Source organism: Sebastes fasciatus, chromosome 2, assembly GCF_043250625.1.
Source record: "Sebastes fasciatus isolate fSebFas1 chromosome 2, fSebFas1.pri, whole genome shotgun sequence".
In the NCBI taxonomy this organism is placed as follows: Eukaryota; Metazoa; Chordata; class Actinopteri; order Perciformes; family Sebastidae; genus Sebastes; species Sebastes fasciatus.
In genome coordinates, this window is record NC_133796.1 from 12,414,661 (window position 1) to 12,437,549 (window position 22,889).

The following is a 22,889-nucleotide window of genomic DNA, read 5'->3' on the forward strand; positions in this document are numbered from 1 at the left end:
CTTGGAAAGGGCCTAGCCAGGACTCCAGGTGTTAAAACACACTTGGCTCAGCTATCAGGCCAGACCAGCAGGAGAGTCAGCCAGCTAGACTGCTCCTTCCCACCTCCTCCACTTCTTCACGCTGTTAGAGGGAACTCCATGTCTACTTGCTGCCTCAAAGAGACACTAATTCACACACATACTCTGCACACATTCATGTACAAAATGACACGCATTTGATTTACTTTACTATACCATCAAGTGAGGATATTAATTTAGCACATTAATTCCTTTAACACTAACCATCTCTACCACATGCCTACTCTTAATATTAACCCTAAACACTGAAAACTAAACCAGCACATTAGAAAAGTGAGGAAGTCCCAAAGTAAAAATACAAAAAGACACAAACATACGTCCATAAGTGGGAGGCCAACACTTGTTGGAAGTGCTTATTACGATATCAAACATGTTTCTACTAAAACACTCAGCAGGCATTTAGTCAAGTGCTCTACTGTGCAACACATCCACTCTCATTATCTAATGAGTATGTTAGTTTTGCTAATGAATTGGACATAAAAATCATCTGGAGACAGATGCAGATTTAATTTAATTTGGTGTAATTGCTGTGACTGTTAGAGAACGAAACATTTTGTTGGTGTATTTATGAAGCTGATGTTGGTAAGGACAGGCAAGCGGTTGAGACCTTGTGCTACGGCCGAGCCATAAATCTCCATCATTTTAACAAGAAGAGACAGGAACCAATTTGTGAGATTTATGTTTTTTTTTCTGTCTAATATGAATCAAGAACAGACATATCTGTGAAGCAATGATGATAACATTAAATCTAATCAGAGTGGAAAATGAATTTTAACTGGCTTGTCGTTACAATTTAAGTCTCATAGGGCGCTACCCTTTCTGTCACGTTAATTCAATTCCCGATCACGATGATCTCCACAGAACGCAGAAACTTCTGAACCACAAAAGGGGGGCTTTAAGGGCAAGCAGTGCATGTTTGAGGGGGAGAGACATGTCCTGTAATTGAATAATAAACAATGTCTAAATTGCATTATAGTCATCCGGAGTAATTGGATTAGAGGAAAAATGCAAGTAAACCACATAATAATAACATATAAAGAAATGGATTGAGAGCAGTATGCTGGTCATTGATGAGACAGGAAGGGTCTGTGCTGGGCGCTGCAGTAGCTCTCTGAATGTGCCACTTTGGGCCGGCCTTGTCTACAATAGAGGTTTCATAGTCTGCCGAATGAGCATGGACAGGCTCGTTCACACTTTAACTGTAAGCAAAAACATACAAAATGAAATGTCAACTTCAGGTTCTGCATGCGAAAGACTTCCTTCACAGCCTCTGACTCCAGTTTAAACTAATATTATTAGAGCAGAATCATTAATATATTTATTATGGTGAGAAAGTAGCATGAGGAAATGATATTACAGATGAAAGAATCTGACCTCATTATTTGAATACATCTCTCATTTCCTAAAGAAAAACCACAAAGCCATAAAACAATGTTAATGTATTGAGGTGGAAGAAAATGTTAAGTGCTAAATCCGATCATTACACTTGGGAAGTTCATATAAATGTGGTGGAAATAAATCAATGAGGGAATGCACCAACTTAGATTTCAGCAAACCTATTCAATTACTGTGAGGATATTTTCACACCTTCTGCAGCAGAGTCGACATTATCGCCATGCCGCCTTCAGCCCAGGTGGAAACTCTAATATGCCTGAGTACATAGCAGTAGTAACACAAATCTTTTGCTTCATAGATATGAGGATATTGGATATTCAAGGACCTCCATCATTAAGTTTAAAAGCTGATAAAGGTTATATTTCAGAGCTTTATTTCGCTCATCGGGACCTCTATGTGCACCAACTCATTACATATTAGGGTTGTCAAAGTTAACGCTATAATGCTTTTCTGCATTAACACAATGTTTTAGGTGGTAGCGGGCTCAGTTTAAAAGCTAGAGTGATGATACTGGCATCTTATGAAACTAGAAAACCTAAGGAATCAATTGGTCTCGACCATGTCATACAAGCTTGTCACGAAGGAGGTTAAATAACGCTCCAAACTTACGCTAAATTTTGGTAAAGAAAAACTGGCATGGCCATTTTGAAAGGGGTCCCTTGACCTCTGACCTCAAGATATGTGAATGAAAGTGGGTTGTATGATTACCCACGAGTCTCCCCTTTACAGACATGCCCACTTTATGATAGTCACATGCAGTTTTGGGACAATTTATAGTCAAGTCAGCACACTGACACACTGACAGCTGTTGTTGCCTGTTGGGCTTGAGTTTGCCACGTTATGATTTGAGCGTATTCATTTTTTTTAATACTAAATGCAGTACCTGCTTACTGGTTTCTGGACAATATTTGTCATTGTTTTATGTTGTTAATTGATTTCCAATAATAAATATATAAATACATTTGCATAAAGCAAGCATATTTGCCCACTCGCATGTTGATAAGAGTATTAAATACTTGACAAATCTTTAAGGTACAATTTGAACAGATAAAAAATGTGTGATTCATTTGCAATTAATCGTATTTAACTATGGACAATAATGCGATTGATTAAATATTTTAATTGATTAGCCCTAATATTAACTGTATACATATATTTATATATATATATATATATATAGTTCACATATATAGTACACAGCCACATGCACCTTCACCTCTTCACTGCAGGCACACCATTTTTTTCCCACAGGAGGAATTAAGTGAGACAGCCCGAAAGAGTGAATACCTCAGCTCGGCTCACCCGGCATGCCTTGTCGTGCATGGCGTAATCTGATAATATCAATCATAATTGTGTTAGATGTAATCCATCTGACTTTCAGTTTGTCGGGGTCAGGGTAGGAAGCAAGGCCCCACTTGCCATCAATTATCAGACATAAGAGAGTAGTGGATGGAGCTCTCCTCTATAAATAATATGGTGGGGCCTCGGCGCTGCCGATCGATGCCGTACAGTTCCACTGTCATGGCTTTAATGGCAGCTGGCTTTCTTGGCTGTGCGGATCAATAGCGTGTCTCCTCAGGGCTCAGTCTGGGTCCAGGTCACGCCTGGTGACGGGGACGTAAATGACACCTCTGTTGTGATTGGAAAAATGCAAGCCTTTTGGGTTATTTAGCCCCGTTTCTGGGTGCCCGGCCTTTTTCGTAGCGCCTAGAGGGAACACCTGTTGAGATGATTCGGATCTTGTCTGTTTATCTGCTGATACTTTCTTTATCAAAACATTTTTTTTCCCTTTCAAAATAAAATCCCTACACTTGTTTTCCACTACCAAAGAGCACCGTCAATCATTGCTTGATTCACCTGTATTACAATCTCTTTGACTCTGTGTCTTCCCATACACACAGGCATTCAAACATCTCAGGTACAAGGTCACAAAAAGAAGAGTATGAATATATATCCATATTTTTACAGGAAAAAAAAATCCTCACACTGCGGATTTTTATTCCCTGTGTTGCCAGGGTGTGTAAACAAGGAAAGTGAGCCCTTTAAATTCCAAACAGGGTGGTTTGAAGTGATGTCTAATTGAAAAACATGAAGAGGCACAGCTGCTCAGTCTGAATGTCAATGGAAGCAAGAATGACAGACAGCACAGCAGGCACCCAGGCCAAGATTGCTTGGCCAAGACTTACGAGACACATAAACAAACACACACAAACCGAGTTAGCATGGAGACACAGACACAAAGCCAAAGTAGGTGGTATCAACTACACAAAAAAAAGGAGCAACAGACAAATAAAACCAAGAAGATGGGGGAGATGGCTAAAGTGTTCTGCCTTCAAAGGGACACGAGAGGTTAAAAAACCTGCCCCTTGAAAACCGAGATGTTTATCATACGGACATAATGTTGGTTGCATGTAAAGTACTGAAACAATTAATCATGTTCCGCTGCGCACGAACACACTTAAGTGTTTCTCCTTTGAAGAGAAACAGGAATAAATCATCAACATCATGGCTAAAAGAGATGCAGCGAAAATATGATATTTAGCAGGAGGAAAACATGTTCTCAGATGTCAGTGTCACATGTAAAATACTGCAACAACATCTCCGCGGGTAAACAGATAGATGTGAGATAAGATTTGTCGGTGTCATGGAGAAGCCACGGAGTTGACACAAATCTGTGTCCTTGTCCATTTTTACGGGGGAAGTGGTCTCACTGTAAAGGCCGGGGGTGTGAGAGATAAACTACATTTGTAATTAACGGAGATATGGGTCAGTGGGCAACCGGGGCCTCGTTTGCCAATTGTCCCTTTCTCTTTTTCTTTCAGAGGGTGAAATGAGAAGTAAGTCTCATCTTCTAAAAATACAGACATTTCTGTTTCATTCTGATGTGAATGAATCAAGCTCTGGTGAAGCACTCAGGGTGGGGAGGAGCTCCTGAGAGCATGTCTGACTTTGATGTTAACACAATCCTTCTCTATAAAAAAGTGCGCCGGACAACTTTTGTTCTCCAGCAGTTCAAATGCTCAGACAAAATAATATTATAGAGCTGCGTCGCACTTAATACGTTTATAACGATACTGGATCAGCTTCATTATACAGGTGTTGCCCTGTAGAAGACAGGACAAAGTCATCAGATACTTTCAGCTTCCACTCACTGTTGTGTGTATATGACATGTGGTAAGACTTCCTCGACTGATTGCTTTTTCAGTGATACAGTACTTGGAACAAAGTACAAGCGTGACACTGTTCACAGTCAGCGGCCTGCATCAAAGAGAAACATGCAGTAAATAGCTTTCAGGGCCTTGGCCAGTAGGAGCAAGACTCAGGTACAATTCCAATGAACTTTTTTTTTTCCCAAAAAGCTTATTTCATTGAGAACAAGTAGAAACTTGTGTAAAGTATAAATCAGTGCTCCAGACAGAGGCTGTGTTCATTGTCCACCTCTTTCCCAGAGAAGTAATTGAGTGTGGAGGGTCGCTGATGCTGGAAGCGAGGGAGAGAGTGTGTTTCTGCTCTGCTGCTGCCATCGGCCACTCAGGGCCCGGGCCGTCCCTGGAACTAATGGAGCTTCCTCTGGGCCGCTTTTCCCCTCAGATGGGCACAGCTGGGGGAGATCCGCCACCCAGAGCTGGGGTTACACACCCCCCCTCCACACCCAGCTGCCGCCTCCCCCCCCCTCCTGCCTCCCAGTCCTGCTGTGCCACTGCTGGGCCTTGAGCCTTCAGTCTGCTGCACTCCTAGCATAAGGGGAGGTGAGCGTGGGAGTTCCAGACGTGGGTGGACCACCGGGATGAGAACCGTCAGGCTCGTATCTTCCCTCAGAGAAAGGCAGGTTGCGTTGCCGTGCCTATTTCTACATAGCAGGTCCCCCCGCAGAGGCCAAGAGACAGGCATGCTTAAATAACACGGCCATCTAACGAGGGCAATGAAGCCGGCTATTTGTGCTGGACCAGGGGGTGGTCGGCCTTTTGATATGCCTCTGTGGAGCCCTCCACCTCTCTGACATTTTACACGGCCAAGGAGAGAAGGCCGGGTAAAAAGAACCTGTGTCATAAAAACGTTACAACAGGGCTGTGAAGCAAGCGCACAGGACTGTTTGATGTGTTCACCCTGCATTCTTTGCCAACCAAAAAAACATGTCCACTTGACTCTGTACTACGTCTTCTATTACTTTACTCAACTTTACCAACTTCTAAAATTAGTGCTCTATTATAAGCAAATTATACTTCCATGCAAATGCAAATAATATTCATAGACAGATACGTCACTCTATTTTAAAACCAAAGGCAAAGTTTGTCACGTATCATTATACGTCTGCAGCGATGATCTTTCGCTAACAATACCAGGGAGTGAGGACTCCCCTCCCACATTGTGTGTGACGGATGGTGCGTGTGTGCGAGCAGGTTATAAAAAAGTGTTCTTCCACACCGTGGAACTTGTAAAACATAGCGAGGGCTACACCCTCTGCAGCCACACAGCAGGATCCAATTAGGACTCTTATCTACTAATTATGTCCCTTACACATCTGCATTCCAGAATAAAAAAAAAAAAGCCTGCTGTCCTCTCTCCGTAACAAGCTCTCGAATTAATGAGATTGCTCTGTAATTGAACCTCTTCATGGGTCCCTTGGCAGGGAAAATACGCTAAGTTAAATTTGTATTAACAGAGCATCAATCATAGCTGATCAAACGATAAACAGTGTTGATGATCACAGGCGTAAAGGGGTTGCACCTTTATGTAAATGTGCTGTCCACCTTGGAGTAGAGGCACACATGCAGCCAGGAGGACGGACAGAGGTGCTGGGGCAGCTGGGAGAGAGGAGAGCACTGTTTCAGGCTGGGCCACTGTGGGGCGCTGTGCTCCAGATCACAAACTGTAATCAGACAGAGCTCACATGAATACACAAACACATCCAGTATGTGCAGGTTTTTGTGTGGTAATGACACACACACACACACACACACTCAAACATACATACACCACATATAGCTATGGTCATAAGTTGAACCAGGTCAGTTCTTTGGGTATGGTGCTTCCAGACTGAGCTGGAATACATCATATTGTTATCAGAAGGCGTAGTGGTGTTATGTCTTTCTTTTTTTGTTATGCCTTAATTGGTATATCAGACCACATGTCAAACTTAACAAGTTGCTATGTATGTGCAATGGGGATAATATAAGGCCAAAACTTTTTGGTATCCTGTAGATCAGTGGTTCCTAACCTGGGGTCCGGGCCTCCTTTATGGGGGCGTCAAAGATCACAGGCAGTGTGCCAGGATTTGACTGCTCTGAGGTTGTCAAAATTAGATTTGTTCATGTATAACTAAATAATAATAATAATATATAACACACTTGCCTTTGGATAATTTATACATTTATAAGTCTGTATATAAAACTATTTTTTTTAAATATATTTTTTTGCTAATGAATCTAATGAAATATTCTGATTCAATCCATATTTGTTGGCGTTTAGCCTTTCAAAAATAACATCAAAGGGTCAAAGGATTTTATTGCTTTCTAGCAGCAATCTAACAGTGCCGTGAATGACATTTATTTAGCCACAAAAAAAAATAAAAATATTTTGGCTCTAATGCTATTATAGTAAACTAATTAAGTCATTATAAAAAAAGGATCATATTATGTATCTGCTTTCGCTTGGAAAATCCATCAAGACGTCATCACTTTATTTAAGTTGACGAAACTGATGAGTTTTATTTATTAAAGATAGTTGATTTAATAAAACAGACTCACTATAATTAAATTGAGGATTTTGTTCAAGGTTTTGTAATTTTTATTTTAGGGTGATTACACCGGGGATGCTCAGTTTTTCTTAGATACAAGTAGGGGAGGGGGGCTTCAAGGAAAATAGGTTGGGAACCACTGGAGTAGATCAATTACAGTACACTTTTAAAAGTTTAGATTTAGATTTTTCAGTCATTCTGCTAAACTCCTCATTGCATCCTGAATCCTTTTTTTTATATGTGATTATATATTAGAATATAATGATAACATGAAATCTATTTGTTCTATCTGAAGTTATAACAAGGTTTAAGGTTTACACGCTAATGCATGCACTGTGCCTTATAACATGAATTTGATCTGCGGTTAAACAAAGTCACAAGTTCCAGTATGACGAAAACGAGTAGAGGTTATTCAGTTTCCATGAAGATTTATTCCATGAATGTAGATTAAATCAAACAGGCCTTGTGTAACTTGACCTCTATGTGCAGATTAGCCTGCACTATGCACATGTAAACTAGATACAAAACAACATGAGGTTACATAAGACTTGTAATTTTTCATTGAATACTACAATGAAAAATATACTAAAAAAAAACTTTATAAAATGGAACTGAATATCTTCACAAATTATGAATTGACCAATATGTTTTATTTTATATGGAAAAAAATTATTATCTTACATAACTTTACAGTTACTTTTACACTAATATACTATGTGTAATGTGCATCCACAATGTTTTTCAATGAGCGTAACAGCAGAACAAGCTTTAATTTCTAGATTTACATTACTGACATTACAATTTCTGGCATTTTCAGTTTCACTACTATATTGATGCAAACAAAGGGGCTGTGATTTCCCAGGCAAACTGGCCGTTTCTGGATTTTTTTTGAGAACACAGTCATGCAGTCAAGTGTTCTCACAGTTTAACACGTGCTTGAGACTTAAGAGGGGGAGACAGTGTGGAGGTTAGCACAGGTATGTAGAGTGGTTAGCACTGGAAAAACACCACGACAAGCAGATGGAACATATTCATCACTTTGCACGACTTTTGTAAGAATGGTTTTCATCAAACACTGTGCAATTATATTGTGACTTTGCTTCTTGTTATGTTAAAATTGGTATAGAATAATCAGGTTGGTGAAAAAAATGCTAATTATGCAATACACTTTTGTAGTAAACATGTTCTATGGGTATCGTAGAACATCATCAGGAACGTTTATATTCACAGTTAGTTTTATATTTGCATCCCTTTAATTCAAAAGTGGCTTTTGTCATTGTTTTCTTCTCAATTGCTGCTATTTTGCTGGAACCTGGCCATTAATAATTGTTAATAGATGTGATCCCTGACCTGGACCTTGTGTCACTGATAGTCAGCCATGTCTCACATATGACTGGACAAGGAAGACAACCGATCTGGAGGTGAATGGAGGAGGCAGATGCTTTCTTGCGAGGCTGAGCTCACTTTATTAGCATTGATTCCCTTTTTTATGTATTTTGTCGCAGCTAATGCTATCGATCAGAGCTACCACTAGCCATGCCCCCTTTAAAACTTTAACAAATTTGTTTTTGTGTGTGCCATTTAGCCTCAAAAGTGTCTGATGTCCTTTTAGAGGCATTAATCATCCTGGGAGAGAGATTGTGTTCCTGCTACAAACAGACCATGGTGGTAGTTTCGAGAATGTTTTGATGGGCTAAATCTTCTTTGTGTATTTAGAAAATATAACATTTTGTGAATGTTTAAATTATGAGATGTCCTAAGCAAAGACATTTTGTATATTTTGATCACAATTTACAGATTCTGACTTTGTGACTTCTCCTGTTAAACTTTCACACTAACCGTAAAAGATCAGTACATAAAGTCATTATAGACTTGTATTTATTTTAAAATATCATATTGCATGTTTGTGATATTATCATTGGTGGTTATTTCAGCACACGGCGATGGATAACCAGCTCTCAATGTAGCGGCTAAGATAACACGCTCTTTCTGAGGAAAGAGGAGAAATGAAAGGAGTTGGGTTTAAAGATCTGCGGCTGGTGTTGGTGTCAGCTCCCCGTGGCCGGGCATGTTGACAGTGAAGCAGCTAGGGATCGAGCGCAGTTCACATGTCCCCTCCATCTCAAACAGGATCCCCACTGAGGGGAAGAATAGCAATTAGCATGCTAAAGGTAGCACTAATGCGAGACCATCTTTGAACCCCCTCTGAACCAATCTGCCTATTACTAGCCCTGGTAATAGGCGGATTGGCTCAGTGTTTGCACAGGATAATCAAGCATGTGCGGTTTAGTGAGCAGATTTTGGAGGCTAACTTGTGTTAAACTGAGGGTCAGAGAGTCAGTCAGAAATGGGACATCACATGAAGCCGCTCAAAGAAGACCATATTAAATGCACCATTATAGGCACGATGCAGTAGATATTATACTGAATTGCAGACAGGCTGTGTTCATGAGCTTTTCCTGAAAGAAAATATTATGATTGTGAATTAATGATTTAAAAAATGTAGCGGGTCTAAAATGAATATTTTGTTTATCTCTGTAGAAGATATCTGATGCTTGGTTCTCACTTCTAACAATGCTTGTGAGCCAATAGTAAAACAACTTTGGTATCAAATGGGTCGTCAGTAAGTGTGGAAAAAACAGATAAATAGCTGAGATTGACGGTAAGTGCCTGGCAACGACTTGTTGTGAAGTAAGTGCAATGGAACGGGGGAGGGAGTATGTGACATCTAATGCCTCAATGTTATCAATGTTATCAATAGCACCTTTAAATACATTATGATTTTAAATGCATTTTAAGTGGTACATTTTCTGAGGTGCAAATTTTGATGCATTTAAAAATAGTAGTAGATTTAAGAATTGTGCTTAAATCTGTATGTACAGATGTACAGATTCATTCACAGAACTGTTTTAGATTGTTCTCTAAAGCTTTAGCGTTCACAGTGAACTATTATACTGTAGGCGAAAACTGTTATTCCTCATCTTCATCTCCTTGTTTAGTTTAATAGCAGTTGGCAAATAGATCAATACTGTCATCATCCAGGGAGGAGTTGGGTTGAAAAGCTGGACTGTTTTTACAAAAATGTCTGGATACGGTTTCTGGTAATATTTTCATTACTGATTAATCTGTTGATTATCTCATTGATTCATTGATTAATCACAAATAGTGAAAAGTATCCATCTCAGTTTCACAGAGATATTCACATGCATTAACATGAGAAAGGGGGGTGATGTGGGTGCTGCTGGCATAATCTTATTTCCACTCAAGTTTTTGACTTAGAAAATTTGATACTACACGAAAGCGAACACGCGCATGCATCCAGGGCAATAACCCTCCCCTACTGAAAATACATTCCTGTGTGCATGTTCAAATGTCTTGTTTTATCCAAACCGACAGCCCAAAACCCAAAGATATCCAGTTTCAAATGATATAAAACAGTGGGATGCAGCAAATACTCACATTGGAGAAGCTAAAATCAGAAAATGGTTGCTAGTTTTTGCTTGAAAAATTACTAAAATGATTAATTGATTATCCAAATAGTTATCGACTAATTTTCTGTCAAGCAAGTAATCGATCAATCAACACTAGTCTCAGCGGGTTTGTTCTGTTGCCTCAGATTCTCTCTGTGATTACTTACTTTATGTTTTGTTAGAGCCAAATAGCTTTCTGTGTCTGTTGTCAATCGACCATGAAAGTATAGAAAAATGGGTATTTGATCAAGAATACTTACTGCTAAACAAAGCTGAGTAAGTTATGTGCAGCTGTATTGGTCAAATTAGAATTTATACTGTTGCAGTTGTCTGACAACCTTAGCATGCAGCTATGGCAATAACAAAACCTAGCTACATCTACACACAAAACAAGTGATCATACTTCTAGTATAAAAACTTCAGGTACTACAAAATGATGCCGATGTTTCAAAAATTCATCTATTATTTCCTGTGGTGAGAAATACTCACTTAGAGTGAACATCAGCCTAAAAGGCAGTAAAAAAAGATGTTTTTTCAGATTCATGTGCTTTGGAGGTGACATGGTCTGAGTCTCCCGTGTGACATCAGAGCTGCAGATCAGAGCGTGTGAGCTGAGACGGGCTCGAGCGGTCCTCATCAGCTTATGGTAATGTTGTGAACAGTGTGACTGCTCCAATAGAAAGCCAGCTGACAGCCAGTGACATGGCCTGCCCGTCACCTGACACCTGCCAATAGAGGGGGAGGGCCACACGCACACACACACTCACACATATAAACACTCACACACATGCACACACCTGATAATCATTGAATTATACACAGCGCGCCTCTTTCACTAACCTCTCCTCTCCCGGGACCCAGCTGTTCATGAAATACCTCCCAGTAAGACAGTGGGGATGGAGGAGAGGGGCAGCTGGGGGAGGCTGGAGGGAGGAGGTGGAGAAAAGGCATAAAAAAAACACCCCATCACGCCTCACTGGCTCCCAATACCATGCACATTTTTAAGAGAGCCAAAGTGAAAAGATACAATTTCACTCAATGAGGCGGGCTGCAAAGGCAGGCACAAAGGAGACAAGATAGTGCAATCTAGAGGTCACTGACACTGCCTCTGCTGTAATTACTACACTTCCTTTAATACTTCTGCTATGCAACTGTTTCCCCACCCCCAGAACACACACCTCTTCCAGACGAACATGAACATATCAGTAAGAGGACAAGCGTTCACTGTTACAGCTGTATTGTGAGAGCCCGTCTTCATTTCCTCAGGATTGAGCTTTTTAATGTGCCGATCGTGTTGATGTTAGATGACAAAGAGCAGGTTTGTGACCTTTCACCCTCTGGATCATGCAAGAGACATATTCCCTATCCTCATTTCTCACTCCGCTGACTGTCAATGGGTGAATAAGATGCATAATAATAGCAGCTCTTTGGTTTCTGGGGACACGACTGTGGCATTAAACTTCAGGTCACAGTGTCGATCAAGAGTATCACAGCTGAAATAGGTAAACCAAACCTGAACACACACCAGCTCAAATGGACATAAAAGCTATTGCAGACCTATGGGTTTAGTCTGGTCTCCACTGCAACTTTAATGTCTATTATTTGGCATTATTCTGTGTTTGTTCAAAGTATAGGTTTACTGAAATTTTCCCCTAAAGTACAGGGTTACTGCCAGATTAATCTGGAAACAGTTTTCAGTCGCGATTCAGGTTCAAATTTTCAATTTTCAAACGGGAAAGTAATATCAAAGTCCAAAAGGGACTCAAAGTACATCTTCTGTTTGTACACTACTTGAGAATTTATCATTTTTCAAACCAAACTTCTGTCCCGCAAGAGAAATTCAAGAGGCGAGCGGGAATGGATCACATCAAAAAGCGGTATATTTGTCTTGGGTTAAGTTTTGATGTGTGTGCTTGTGTTGCTGTTTTAAAGGATTGCATGCTGGGTGAAGGAAAAGGCTGCAGTCAACAAAAGGCATTATATACCGTGCCCAGCCAACCACTTAAGATATCTTTGAAGATGAATCAATCACTATATTATAGTGAAAGTCCACAAGGTGCCTGGCTCATGATCGAACACTGCGTCTGCACTTCATAGCAGTCTACAGGGCATTGATGCTCTGATTGATCGCAGAATGGAAGTGACTGGAAAGAAGAAAAGGATTACGCTTGTCAAACGCAGTCAATATGCCAGGCCGGTGGTCAAATGTTTGCAGTAAATCTCAAATAGTGTCTGCAAAGCTAAAAAACAGTCGAAAAGAAAAAAATTCATTTGCTCGGAGGACCATCCTCTTGCATTCCCACTCAAACTGACAGGCCTGCAAATATGCAGTGGGATGAGTAGCCTAAGGCTTTAGGAGATTAGCAATGCTTTAAACATCAAAACAGCCCTTTCTATTATCTCAAGAGGGACCTGCCATCTAAAAGTGAACAGATTCAGCTCAGACCAAAGAATATACTGCTTCATACACAATCAATGTGCATTATTGTTTCACTTCAGCCAGATTGTGATTCCAAACTTTGTTTCTATCATAGTTCTCTGCCTCCCACCATAGGTTCAGTGCGTGTCTCTTGACAGTACTGGTATTAAGAGCTGCCCCCATTTGAAGAAATTATACGCACAAGTCAAAGCATCAAATCCCTGCGTTGGCATGAGGATATTGGAAACAGGTAACAATGATATCTGCGCATCAAACAAAGCTCAGCAGGGCTGCTATTGGGCTTAGTGTATTCAATGCGCCAATCGCTTGAGTGTTATTTACAGAGGGTTTTTCTTTTATGGAAAAATCAAGACGTGATTGATTCAGGTTAATGTGACTGCAAGCCAGCACCAAGCAGCATTTCAGTGCTCAGGTTAACAGAAAACACTAACTTCCATAAAGTGCTATGGAGATAAATCACTGTTATCCTGACAGCACTGACAGCAGTTTAAGCAGCGGCAATCATCAGAAGCACCTCGGGAGCCCCTGCGCTGCATTTTGCAAAATGTCATGGGGGGTTGATGGAAGGGGAGGAGACGGGTGGGCTGGCAGAGATCTCGGGTGGTGGGGGGGGGGGCACTGGGAGAGATGGTCATATCAACCACCCATCAGTACGCAGGTGCTTTACATAAACATCCCAGAGCAGTAAGCAAATTCTGTTGACGAATAAAGGTAATAAAGCAGAGAGAGGGGTTGGAGGGGCGACCTGTCCCCGGTGTATTCCCCTCGCTCTGCGCTCTCACTCACTCACCAGCTCACCCGAGTGAGATTATGGTGTTTGCTTTTATCTGTCAGAGATCAATATTTCAAACGTCCGATAAAAGAGGAAATTGAACTGGGAATAGACTGAAGTGCTGTAAAAGTACAAAGCACAATTATCAAAAAGCACTTAAACTGCCTAATAGGATACACATATTAAAAATGCTCAAATGGATGTCTCACAGCCATAATGAGAGCTGATAGTGGCCTCCCATCTCCACTAGCCCCGCTGCTGTCTTTTGATCACAACACAGTGCCCTTCTGGATGCAGTCACAGTGGTCAATGCACTCTGGGTAGTATATGGACCCCTGGAGGCCACGCTCGCCATGTTTTAACACGCCGCCATTAGGTGTGAATGACTCTTTCGGCCTTTATGGGAAGTGCATTACGGATTTAAACTTTGTGTGAAAGTGCTAACTGTGGGGATACAAGGACATGTGAGAATAGGCCCTTAGAAACAAACAGAAAAAGAGGTGAGTCCATAACCCTGTTTTGTTAGAAGAACGTCACTCACTTTCCTCAGTGTAACGGTCACTCTACTTCATCAAAGCACAACATTAGGCTGTTATGGTGTATTGGCACATAACCCTGGGTTAGGTTTAATTCCTCTTGTGACCACCTTGGCCAAAACTATACAACCATTTCCAATCTTGCCCTCTATTTAGCTTCTAACCCTACCTGGAGGTGTGTCATAGCATACATAAATGTAAGGAATATTTGAATATCTGTTGGTATTTTAATTGCTAATGTTGCTGTTGTAAGAATGTAACATTTGATTTTGATCTTACACGCTTTGGTAAATGAAGTGAATTCCTTCATCAAGTCTTAATCTATTTATCCATTTAGTATGGTGGCCCGGAGGTGCAAAACATTTCAGAAAATTATTTGTCAAAAAACACAACAGAATTTCAGAAAGTCTTTTTCTAAAATACTGTTTTGCTGAAATGTTGTTTTGTGAAATGTTTTTTGTTAATTTGTCTTCTAAATTGTAATCTTTGCATCTTTATCCATATTTAGAGTAAGACATATGTTGAAAATTAAATTATATAGTTAATAAAAACACGAGTAAAACATTAGTCAAATTAAAAACGTTAAATGAAATAACACACAGAAGCATTCATGGACGTCACTGGGCCAATAGTAAGATCGATACATGCCAAGTCCTCCAAATTAAACAACAAAATACGTTGTTTGTCCATATACTCTATAACAGGGGTGCACACACTTTTTCAGCATGCGAGCTACTTATAAAATGACCAAGTCAAAATGATCTACCTACTATAAAAATGCAAAACATATATTTATTTATAAATATATTGAGTATTCTTTATATGTACAATATATGTTGGTGTACCTTGCATAACTGCATGAACCCATATTGTACAATATAACTCTGTAAATTTTTTGCCATTACCTTACTCTGATGACTTGCACTGAATGGAATCAGCCAGGGATGCATAGTCCGGACAGTAGCTGCTGATAGCCAGCCTCAAGCACACTTCCAAATGATCATCAGTCAAGGTGGAACGGTATTTGGACTTAATAATCTTCATGTGGGAAAAGGCTGACTCGCATAAATAAGTGGAGCCGAATAATGCAGTCAAGGAGGTAGCACATTTCCTCATGTTGGGGTACTTTTCCTCTGTGAGTAAGTTCCAGAACTGTCCATGAGCCCTGGACTTAAGCTGAATGTCAGCTTGTAGTGTCAAAATCTCATCCTCCACTCCAGATGAATTCAGGTGAAACAGTGTTGCAATTTGTTGGCTGACGTCTATTTTAAAAAAAAAAAAAAAATATATATTTTTTTTTTTTAATGCCATGCGATCTACCCACACTATCTTTGCGATCGACCGGTAGATCGCGATCGACGTATTGGGCACCCCTGCTCTATAACAACACATAAGCATACTGTATTCTGATTTGATGCCTCTATCGGCACAATGACTTCATTTGTCTGCGTCTTCCAAAACTGTTAAAAATCACTTTTCACAAAATCAGTTTTATTATGTGACAACTCTATGGTTAATGAATTAGTTAAGTTTAAGTATAAAAACAACTAGGTTAAGTATAGGGAAACATCATGGTTTGTGTTGAAATAAGTACTTAAAGAAGGTTAGAAAAACAGTGTGGTTTGGATTACAATGAAGACTTTGTTAAGGTTAGGAGACCTTCGTTGTCATGGTTACGATAATAAACATGTGGTTAAGGTTAAGGAACAATCATGATCATGTTTTAAACAATGCAATGTTGTCTGTGGGTTTGAAACGGGAAACGGACTGCGGTCTCCCGTGTTAAAGTCTGAAATTTTGTTGACCCATCCATCCTTCCTGACCTCCTCCTGATGGTCTTTAACAACGTCACCTGAATTCCCCTTTTGCTTCTGTCATACTGCGGCCGGTGCAGGGCTTTGAACGTGACCGTATGTTGTTTTGGGGCACTTGCTCAGGAGACTGTTCTTGCCGTTTTCCATCGGAGGACAGTCTCATAAATGCACACATTTTATGACACCATTGCTGAGGCTAACTTGCTCTGCTCAGGGTTCATGAGGAGTAGCCAAACTGCTGACTTTTGACCCCAATAACTATCTCACTGAAATGACCAACTTTCTACAAGTTGCAGAGCCTGGAATGCCAATTCCAAATGTGGTAGCCATCTCAAACCAGTAAAAGTCATCTGTAAAATCATATCAAATTAACATTGCTCAGTACGTCCCAGACATATAAATATATTATCAAAAAATAGAGCAAAATAAGCCACCTGCTAACCAGATGCCAACCACACTTGCATGAAGGTTTGCTCACCGACAGGCTTGGTCACTGGACAGATCTGTGACTGAGCAGGAGTCATAGCCAGTGAATGGTCTTCAGTCCAGGCCTGCACTACAGGTACAGTATGACACCATAAGTGGCTCATTAAGCCAGCATGTGTTAAGTGGCACAAGTAGTTTAGGAATTTCTACAGACTTTTTTGTACTGCCTTTCTGTTGTTAAACAAACAGTACCAATCACATCACTGTGTCAAGATATACAGTAGCTATACCACAAATGTCAGCCGAGGCTGCGCTCCCTTTTGGGGTAAAGAAACTCGCTGTCACAGGAGAGAAAATGACGAAAAGCTGTTGTGTAGCGGGTGAACTGAGGCTTTCACACTGAGATTTGAGATACATACGATATGTTAATATTCACCGTCAGTGTGGTAAATGGCTAAAGGATGCTGGTGACTAGCATGGCTAGCTAATGTTAGCTTGAGTGTGCGGTTGCTGCAGTAATACAGTCATACATTAACGTTATAGCAGCATCAGACTGCTGTCTGGATAAGCAATATCCAACCACTGATTTGGATGGGGGAAGACTGAAGGGGCAGGGCGGCGATCAACCTTCATTTATAATTATTATTATTATTTGTCATGTGTATAAAACGTTTGTATGACAAGACATGAATGCGTACAAACTTGTCAAAATTACAATCCAAACATACGTCAAATGCATTGAAGTCTATGGGATCCTCGGTTTTCTTTCCCCCAAAAGGGGGCGCGGCCTTGACTTTTTGTGAAATACCCATAAGTGTCGGTCTGATGTATTACACGCTTTGGTGTGATATCGGGTTTGCATTCCTGGCTGTGAGCAAAAATGTTCTTTAGCATGTGGAGATAATCAGGAAAAATCTAAAAAAGCAACATGTATTGTCAACCATACTGATTCAGAGTCTTTTAATATGATCGTTTAGTAATACAAAATAAAAAAGAAGAGTAAACTGCTATTGATTTCTAGATCAAATGAAACCTTAGCACAGAAAAAACTGAGGGACTTTCCAATTATTTAGCACCGTGCTACAGAGAAGACAGGAAATATCAAGGGCATGATGCAGAAAATATTTCCACCGTGTATTATATATCTGGAATATCCCTTTAAGCAGAGAACATTAGATAATGAGACAGCGGAGCAGGTTTCCATTATGAAGATATAGAAGGCTTTGCTTTTACTGATATCCGGGAATCTTCAGATAAAGACTTCCTATTACTCCTTGACATGATATGATACGCCGGCCTATTCTTCTCCACCCTATCTAAACGATCCTTCATTAGAAACCTGATCAATAGGCTCTCTTGATTAAGTGGGATGAGAGACTCTCATTTCATTTTCAAGCATTTTTACGAATCGATGGCAACATTATCTTCCAACAAATGAGAGGGATGAAAGGAGGGCATTCTGAATGCAGGCCAATAAAATCATCTCTCACCTTCTTGTTTTTCACTAACACCCCACCAAACACACACATTTGCAAGTGCATTCTCACATAATGAGTCCCCAATTAAACGCATAACTTGCATGAATAGGCACATGCGAAAAACACATAAATACAAACAGACGAACACGCTCACTACACAGTTGCAGAGTAAATCATGGAACTTGGTAATCACTGGCCTAATATAATTGCAGACAGAGCTTTTAATCTGGAACGGTAAGACATTAAGTAAATTAGTTTTTAAAGATTTAAGATGTTTAAAGATTTCATTTGCAGATACCTCGGATTCAATGTAGCAAGGGGAATCACTGTTGATTGAAACTGATAGGTGGGGGAGCTCAGCTCTGTAAAATGTGTCGACACTGCAAAGCCAGGCTTCATTATGGAACAGTATCTTCCTCGCATTTTCCCTGTGTATGTTTTTAACCTTTATTACAACATCAGTCCAGTTTACTATGACATGGGCTGATTATTCAAAGTTATATTATTAATAAAATACCATTATGTAATGAACAAATATTACGTAATTGGATGAAAAGTTATAAGCATCTTTATAAATCAGCTTCCAGACCAACAAGTAAAAAATCAGCTTGTTCATTATTTGTTTGTGACGAACGCAAATAATGTTACTAACTTGATAACCTGCATCAGCGTACTGATAAGTTAAACATCAGTGCTCTTGAAATGTTTCACCATAAAACATCAAGCTGCTGCTGCAACATAAAGATAACTTTAGTTGAGCTAGTTGAGCTAGTGTCCCTTAGGCAACTTTGAGCCAAAGATCTGTGGAGTTGTCAGGCCACCTCCTCAAAAATGTGGAGGTGTGTTTACATCCAGGCCAGTCGCACAGCAGCTTGTGAAATAGTCATGAAGTTTAATGTATTAATTCATGTACACACAAATTTAAATTTTTTTTCGTGATGGTCAGCACAAAATCAATTTGTATATAATTCACGTAATTGTGAACCGGCAATAGAGAGCAGCGAACGCCATGTAGGGAGGAGATCTGGGTGGATGGGTGGGTCAAAAAACACTGGACTTTCGTACAGTAGACCGGTGTTCATGTCCCGTGTGAAACCACAAGTCAAAGTTGATTTGTCATCTAACTTCTGTATTTAAATTACAGCACTTCCATTGTTATTTTAACCCAAACCACAATCTTTTCCTAAACCTAAACAAGTAGTTTTGTTGCCTAAGCCTAACCAAGTTGATCTTTTCCTAAACCTGACTAAGAAGTTTTATTTTGAAAAGACTGCAGCGGAAATTGACACGTGCGTCACAAGTTGCTGGACATTCGTAGGAAAACGCATGAAAAATATGTTGTTGAAAGTCGTGCTGAGCATCATGAAAAAAAAGTGTCTGTTTACACAAATCAAATAGTTTTGTAAACATTACAAATGTGTCCCAGTTTATTTCCTGTTGCAGTGTATGTGAAAGACATTAGTTGACTGGAAGTAAACATGGACTCAAGCTGTTGCCTAGCAATGCAATTCCGTTGAAATGGTCTCTAGCTCCAAAACTGGAAATGGAACAAACAATAAAAAAAGGAGCTGGCTGCAAAAGGTCAATAACGCTAATTGTGTGGAAACCTCACGGGGATGACACGACTGCACCCGACTGTTGCTTGTGAAAAATTAGTAACAGCACGAGGTTCCCCCTAAAACCACAAATTGTCGGTTTTATATTTCTGTTTGTGAATGGATTAAACAAATGAGATACAACGTGTTGGCAAGCTTTAGAGGTGCTGGTAGACTACTTTTTAACTTTGGACAGAGGCAGGGTATCTGTGAGCTAGGCTAATTGCGTTCCAGCTCATTTAAGTCTCAGAAAGAAAGGAAACAAGCACAATAACTAAATGGTTAAAATATTATGTCCAGGTCAAGTTTCACCATGATTTTCCCAGGCTACCCAGGTATTTAGCCGTTCTCACAAGCCTCTCCTCTAACCTTTAAGTGAGCACCATCCACTTGGCCTTAGTACAGAGATACTTGTGGTTAAAGCAAAAAAAAAAAAAAAATCACAGGAAACAAGGCACAGCCATATTATTATCAGCCTAACCCTGTTCAAGATGTTTCTTTTGTTATTCAAGTTCGGAAGTGAAGTGTTTTCAAGTCCGGCCACATCCGAGTCCTCCTCTCAAGGACGGGAACGATGAGAAAAAAGGCCCATAAGAGGATACATTTTTTCCCATTGCGGTTCAGAAATCCAACATTTTATGGGTTGGCCCATTAAAGAGAGGGCACTTGAGTCACTCGAGGGACTTCAATTAACCCCTGGGGCAGTTTGGTCTGCCGCTCAGTGACTCTGGGCACAGCCTCTCCAGGGTTTGCCTCGCAGTGCAGCCATCTGACAGTGAGCTAAACAGACTCAATCGATGCCTGTAAAAGAGAGGCGAGCGAGCTGGTGTGTTGTCAGCCGCCGCGCTACACTGTTCCTCCTTCTGGCGCCCTTCAGCTTTAATTTTTTCCAGGATTCAAATCACATTTTTGATATTTACTTTATATGATAGAAAACTGAAGGGAAAAATCTTCAGGGAAGAATTAGAGCCTTTGTGCTGGCCTCAAGGGCACTGATCTGAGGCTCAACCTAATTTGGAAAAATAGAAAGGTCTTGCTGTGTTATTATCATTTGTGCTGGTGCATTTGATACTGGGCTGCCTCTGGGGGTTGAGCAAACAGACGCCAATGGCGAGAGGCGACATCTTAAAGTGATATTTCACTTTTGTGGACTGTTTTCACTTAACAGAAGTTCAGGAGCATACAATCTCAGACATTAGCTGCCCAGGGGATCCACCGACTCCAGACCCTCCAACACACACACAGACACACTTTAAAGCCTTGATTTGATCACAGAAACTGTTGGAGATATCTAGCAACTGGTATAGCGAGGCCACTGTGAACATTACACCATTCAGTCGACTTTCACTTTGGGGTTAAGTTCAATGATATTTCTGACTTACAAAGATTACAAAGACTTTCACATTGTCATCTTGATTACAGAGAAAGGGGACTAGGTATAATCTTGAACTGGGTCAGATCAGTGTGGGAAAATTCAGCCCACAGTTCAATAAATTCAAACAGCTCCATGTTATGAGACGTGGGATAGTGCAGCTTGCACATACTGTCTTGGCCCCTGTGAGGATAATTCATTAACTTCCCTAATCCTCTCATGTGGTGTTGCAGCAGAAAAAAAAAAGATGAAAAGCTCACTGAATATCAAAAACAACGATTTCTGAGCTCCCCGCCATCGCCTTCGCACTCTTTCACAAGTGTCTCTGCAAAGGGATGCTACATGTTCCAAGCATGCACGTCCTGTGTTAATGAGCTTCGAAATACATTTTCGGCAGCTTATGGCTGCCGCGCACCGCTGTGGGATGAGAACAGCTCAATAAAATATACACAGGAGGTCGAAACGGTAGGGAAATAAAAAACCCTTTTTGACAATGTTAAGCCTCGCAGCTGCTTTGAGGCAACTGAAGGGTTTTTATCAGCTCTTCAGATGTTGGATCATAGGGCGCCGAAAGCTTTCCAAGGGTAAGCAAAGTCAGAGGAGTCAGTACTGTACCAGCACATGCCTCTACCCACACGATTACTTCACATGTCATAGGGTTTCTCTTGCACTATCCGTCTGCACTATATGTGAGGTCCTGCTGTCTTTGTTCCTTGTATGTTTGTGTCAGTACACCTCTTCAATGTCATCGTGCAAAATTCACATGTATTAAGTAGTTCTGTCAAAGTTAATGCAATAATAACGCACATTTGTTTTAACGCCACTAATTTACGCATTAACGCAGCCGATCTTTCGGAGGTTGTAGCGGGCTCAGTTTTAAAGCTAGAGGGAAGATACTGGCATCATATGAAACTAGAAAAACCTATGGAATCCATTGGCACATGTCATGATAAACGCTATATTTTAGCGAGGAAAAACTGTCATGACCATTTTCAAAGGGGTCCCTTAACTTGAAAATGGGTTCTATGGGTACCCACGAGTCTCCCCTTTACAGACATGCCCACTTTATGATAATCACAAGCAGTTTGGGGCAAGTCATAGTCAAGTCAGCGCACTGACACACTGACAGCTGTTGTTGCCTGTTGGACTTGAGTTTGCCACATTATGATTTGAGCATATTTTTTATGCTAAATGCAGTACATGTGAGGGTTTCTGTACAATATTTGACAGCCCTAGTATTAAGTGATCACAATTTGTTCTGATTCTGACTTTTTCCAAAGTAATTCAACTTGATGATCTTTCAAGCAATGCTCCTCTTCAGATTTAAATGTAATTTCACAAATAGGAGCATACCTAAACAGTCTTCTCTTATTGGCCGTTACACAACACTGCGGTGGGGTAGAACTAACTCAAAATCTGTCTGCGTATTTTATAAAACACAACTGCCTTATAAAGTTAGCTGGTCACTAAAGTGAGGCGGCGGAGTCACTGCGCATGAAAGGAACCAGATTGCGCCGGCAAAACTTGTTGGGGGAAAAAATACAGAAGATCAGGGAGAAACTGTGGGAGGCCTAAACTTTAGGAGCTAACGTGACTATAGCGGGCTAAGAACAACATTCCACAAGTTATACAGGTATATTTTATTGGCATTACACTTTGTTAATATCCTCCCCCTCTCTTTGTCTGGCTGGACATTAGAAAATGTTGTGGATTGTGTTTGAATCAATTTGAATTTATTAAGTTAGTTTGAACCATAGACTATAAAGATGGACAACA

The 22,889-nt window shown here is 40.4% G+C and overlaps 1 long non-coding RNA gene across 2 annotated transcripts in view; it reads right to left on the minus strand.

Moving 5' to 3' along the window:
• The window catches only part of LOC141752297 (uncharacterized), a 70,032-nt gene that overhangs the window by 10,538 nt on the left and 36,605 nt on the right, over positions 1–22,889 (minus strand). Inside the window, exon 3 of one of the 2 annotated variants that reach the window (XR_012590204.1) lies at positions 6,202–6,343. The exons of the other annotated variant lie outside the window; for it this stretch is intronic. This is a non-coding gene — a long non-coding RNA (uncharacterized LOC141752297). The remainder of the gene's footprint in view (positions 1–6,201; positions 6,344–22,889) is intronic. 2 annotated transcript variants of the gene reach the window in all.